The sequence below is a fragment of the Populus euphratica genome, unplaced genomic scaffold (assembly GCF_000495115.2).
Source record: "Populus euphratica unplaced genomic scaffold, PopEup_1.0 scaffold3.1, whole genome shotgun sequence".
NCBI classification, from domain to species: Eukaryota; Viridiplantae; Streptophyta; class Magnoliopsida; order Malpighiales; family Salicaceae; genus Populus; species Populus euphratica.
The window spans coordinates 1,164,850-1,170,377 of NW_011499847.1; the positions used below are offsets into that span (position 1 = coordinate 1,164,850).

Sequence of the window (5,528 nt, forward strand, 5' to 3'; positions counted from 1 at the left end):
TACAAATTCATATTATCTTGTGTTTAATTTTTATTAAATAAATAAAAATGGTGAGATTTGAACTCAAGACTAGTTAGTTATCAAAACTCTGATATCATGTTAAAAAATCATCTCAACAAGACTAGTTGGTTATCAAAACTCTAATACCATGTTAAAAAATTATCTCAACTCAATAATTTAAAGTATTAAAAAAATTCTAGAATATAAATTATTTTATATTATATTATAACAGATACAAACAAGAGATTTAAATGACTGATAATATGAGAATAATGGAAAAAAGACCGTATCTCCTAATAAGATCACCCATCGCACTTGCCGCTAGATTATACCATTAGTGTGATTCATCAGAAGGGGTTAGGTCAGTTTTGTTCTCAGCAATGGTGAGCATACTAACCATATCAATTTGACATCGAAGTTTTAATGACACTTGCTCTAGGGAATCCTGCATTTGTTTGGTCTAGCTACTAGATTAACAACAAAACCAAGATTTTGGTCTAGCTACTAGTTTCAACTTCTTCATCTCTGTTTCAAAATTAATGGCAGTTCGAAGGAGTGACGACCTTGAGTTTCTAGGTGGAAGCGTACCAAACTCTGAGTTCAGTTCAACCTGGAGAATTAATTAAACTGTGGAAAGGCTTTAGGTGTCATAGCAAGTCCCCGTTTTATTTTCTCCCTTCTGTGTCTCAATAGTTCTTTGGCTTAAACTATTGATTGTTTGAAATCTAACAGTTAATGGATGGTCGACTGTATTTAACGCGTAATTAAGCTGTTCTAAATATCCATCATTACCTTTTTGATTAATCTTTTAACTAGCAGTAGGAAAGACTTTGTTTCTAACTTGTAAAAAACGGCAATGGGTAAACCTTGACTTGACTAAGTTGCCACTTGCCGCTCCCTCTCTCCTTTCTTTCTTTTTTGGGTTAGGGTTATTATACCCATGACAGGTGGGAGAAGCTTTTCATATGACGTGAAGAAACCTTGAATTGTCTTCACCTACGCAGTGCAAAGCTACTTGAAACAATCTCTTTGCGATCCAAGAAGTGTTGTTTTGATGGGAAATTGAAGAAAATATGAATGGATCGGATTTGATGGATTTTTGGTTTGAGGATTATCATCATGATTTGGTTTTTATGGAGTGGGGGCGTGGGGCAGCCTTGCAATATCAGCATGATTTAGTGGAACTAAATTATCAGAATGATGCATTTCTAATGTTTCTTAAGACTGGATATGTATCAGTTTCAGCCCAAGATGAACTTCAGGCCTGACTGGGTTCCAATGTGAACTCCAGGCCTGCCTTTCAGGCTCAGATACTGGTGAACAAGGCAATCCAAGTCTATGCCGAACACAATCCTGGTTTTTTAATTATTATTAAAACTGAAAAAAGTAGTTAGAAAAAATTAAGAATATGTATTTGGGTCTGGATAAGGCGTAATAATAAAGAGAGAATAAAAAAATGAAACACAAATATTTAGGGACTTGGGCCAGGCTGGGTTTTGATTCATTTGTCTTTGTTTTAGCACTTAGCCAGCCCCCTGGCAATGCCCCATTTTAGAGAATTTAAATTGAAATCCGTTGTCAGAATCTCAAGTAAACTGGTAGCTCCAAAAGAGTCCTATCTCCAAATTAGTCTGAAATTTCCTGCTAAAAACATAGAGAATTGGACAGGACTAAACTCAGATATCACCTTTCATTGTTCATCAACATATAGTGAGTACAAAACAAGGATAATATAAATTTTTTATCTTTTATCTTTTGTTGTTGTTCTATTAGCAAGAACTCCAAAAAACATGGACTTACAATACATTTCTACTCCTTGAACATTTCACCAGCTACCTTGCAGTGTCTTTATTCAAGATTCCTCAGGTTGTCACTACTTTAACCAATGTTAGTCCTTGTGCAGCAATAGAATTACTTGGTACCGATAATTCTTATGCAATTGGCATTTGGCCTATTCTAGCAATTCTGTCTTTATAAATCTGTACCCATCCTCTGTGACTTCTCCAAAGTCCTCGTTTTTTTGTTTTTGGCACTGAAACTAGTTAAAAATGTGGACAATTGTGTTGTGTGCTCTAGCTGTGCTTGCTGTATACTACACTCACTGGATTAACAGATGGAGGAACCCAGCATGTAACGGAGTTCTGCCTCCAGGTTCCATGGGGTTGCCAATCATTGGGGATACTCTTGAATTGATTATTCCAAGTTATTCTCTTGACCTTCACCCTTTCATCAAGAAAAGAATTCAAAGGTAAGAATATTAGCATTCAACCGGCTTATTAGTTCTTTCCTTCAAGTAAAACATTGCTCAAAATTACTTGCTATATAATATTTCCCTTTTTTCAGGTTCGGACCGATTTTTCAAACAAACATCCTTGGACGACCTGCTGTGGTGTCTGCTGATCCTGAAATCAACAATTACATCTTTCAAAATGAAGGGAAGTTGGTTGAGATGTGGTATTTGGACTCATTTTCTAAGCTTTTCGCACAAAGTGGTGAATCTAGGACTAATGCTTTCAGTATCATTCACAAATATGCAAGAAGCCTGACTCTGACTCATTTTGGTTCTGAGAGCCTTAAGGAAAGGCTGCTTCCTCAAGTTGAAAACATTGTTAGCAAGTCCTTGCAAATGTGGTCAAGCAACGGATCGATCGATGTCAAAGCAGCTGTTTCAATTGTAAACTCCAAGCTCACTGATATTAGACACTGATCACTTCTAACAAATTCATTTTTCATGCTGTTTGATAATTTTCCTGCCACTGCAGATGGTTTGTGACTTTACCGCCAAACAACTTTTTAGCTATGATGCAGAAAACTCATCGGACAAGATAAGCGAAAAGTTCACCAAGGTCATAGACGCTTTCATGTGTTTGCCCTTGAATATCCCTGGCACAGCATACCACAAATGTTTAAAGGTAATTAAAATAAAATAAAATAAAAGGTACCATCACCTTGAAACCTTTTCTTTTCTTTTCTATATCGAAGGATCAATCAATTTTTATATCTTAACATTCACTGTTCAGGACAAAGATAGCACGCTGAACATATTAAGGAATACACTGAAGGAAAGGGTGAATTCACCAGCCGAATCGCAGCGAGGAGATTTTCTCAATCAAGTCATAGCTGACATGGATAAAGAGAAGTCTTGACTGAGGATTTTATTGTCAATCTGATCTTTGGTATCTTATTCGCCAGCTTTGAGTCGATTTCAGCAGGACTAACACTAGCCCTGAAGTTAATTGGAGATCATCCTTCGGTACTTGAGGAGTTGACAGTAAGTCTGCGCAATTCGTATTAACAAACCTGCTAGTTAACTAGATAAATTTATCCAGACATTTCTGATTATCTTTATCAGGTTGAGCATGAAGCAGTTCTGAAAAGGAGGGAAAATCTGGATTCCCCGCTAACATGGGCTGAGTATAACTCCATGACTTTTACACTTCAGGTCTGTTCTGTAATAACATTATTATTTTTTCTTTTAAGTGAATCTGATTTATTGCAATAATCTTATAAAAATTGATTAATTTTCTGTGAAATCAAAGGTTATCAATGAAACACTTAGGCTGGGAAACGTCGCCCCTGGTTTGCTACGAAGATCATTGCAAGATATACAAGTGAAAGTTAAATATGTTCTCAGTGACATTTAATCTCGTCTTAATTTCTAATTGCGTAATGTTATGATTCAGTTTTTTATGAAATGTGGATTGTATTTCAGGTTATACAATTCCTGCTGGTTGGGTTATCATGGTTGTAAATTCTGCCCTTCATTTAAATCCTACTACATTGAAGGATCCACTTGAGTTCAACCCCTGGAGGTGGAAGGTAAGTCATTCCACAACGAAACAAATTCAAGTGCAAGATGCAAATTATTATTCGTTACACTTACATTTGTTAATGTTCAATGATATGTAGGAATTTGATTCATATGCTGTTTCTAAGAACTTGATGCCTTTCGGTGGAGGAAGGAGACAATGTGCAGGATCAGAATTCACTAAATTGTTAATGGCAATCTTCCTTCACAAATTAGTCACCAAATACAGGTAACTAAGTCTTAGCTTATATATATATTGCTAATGTACAGATACGTTGGATGTAGATTGCTAATGGCTTTCTGAATTTGGATTCTGATAGGTGGAATATAATCAAGCAAGGAAACATTGGTAGAAATCCTATTCTGGGATTTGGAGATGGCATCCACATTAGTTTCTCACCAAAGGACAATCGATCATAGACGTGTTATATTTCAGTATTCAGTGTTGTGGTTAACTATATATACCTTCCATATATACCTTACATGCAAGCAAGATGCTTACAAGTTCAACAAAATATATACGCAATCCTTCCTCTATTGACATGTTTCAACATTAAGTAGTTCCTTTTTTTTCTCAAGGTTCCTGATACAGTCCTTAATGTTCCAATTCCAATAATACTATCCTTCAACTATCAAAGATGTTTAAATCGTACGCTTAATTCACCTTCCTTACCACAGGCCCGGCATCGAGTATATGCCCCTGGCCCTTGGCACTCCTGCTCCTTAGCTTCTAGTTTCTAGCACAGATATTGATTGACTGGTTCTCATGTCTGATTAACATAATTACTCATTTACTTGCTCTAAGTATGCTATTCTTTGGATTTTAGCTTTCTAGTTCTCTCCTCAATTTACATTTTTTATATTCCGCTTTTAATATCACTGGAGCTGTAAATTGTGGTAAATCCCACCGCACCTCGAAACTGCGTACTCCTCAAATTGTCTCCCTTCTATTGGAATCCTACAACCCTCATGTACGATATGGTGCAGCTTTCGCAGTAGGCATTTCCTTTGCTGGCACTGGCTTGGGTGAGGCTATATCGTTGCCAGAACCTTTGACATCAGATGCTATGCTGTAGCTAGATTTCGATGCAATTATTACGATGGAAATGGTCATGGTCCAGATGAATGGAAACATTGATTCTTGCGTTGGAACATTTATTAAATAACCAACTGAATGTAATAAATTAAGCTATTAGATAAAGTTATAAAAAAAATTTGATTTTAAAATTTATATTATTTTATATTTAATTTTATCAAATAAATAAAAATAATGAGATTTAAATTCGTAACCTTTTAATCATGAAAGCTCTAATATCATGTAAAATAATTATATTAATCCAATAACTTAAACTGTTATGTAAAATCTCAAACTATAATTTATATTATTTTCTAATAATATTAGGTATTGCAATACAATATCTTAATCCTTCCTTTTGCCATTTTATATAAAATTAGACCAACTTTCAATGTATTGAAAATGCTAATTTTTTATATGGACACCTCTTATCCAAGAAAAAATAATTGGAAAAGATAATTCTTAAGAGCATGAAAAGGCCATAGGCAAGATGGGAACTATCCTGGCTACAGGGATACTGGATGCTGGTGGAAGGAAGTGACCATAAGATTACTTTCGAAGACAAAACATGATGAAGTTACTGCAGTTGTAACTTGTAAGCAATTTCAGCTTTGACCCAGAAATGTACTCCAAGTCAATGGTTAA

The 5,528-nt window shown here is 35.3% G+C and overlaps 1 pseudogene; it reads left to right on the forward strand.

Annotated features, from left to right (window-relative positions):
• Positions 1–2,048: 2,048 nt before the first annotated feature.
• Positions 2,049–4,228, forward strand: LOC105111000 (cytochrome P450 87A3-like; annotated as a pseudogene).
• Positions 4,229–5,528: the final 1,300 nt, after the last annotated feature.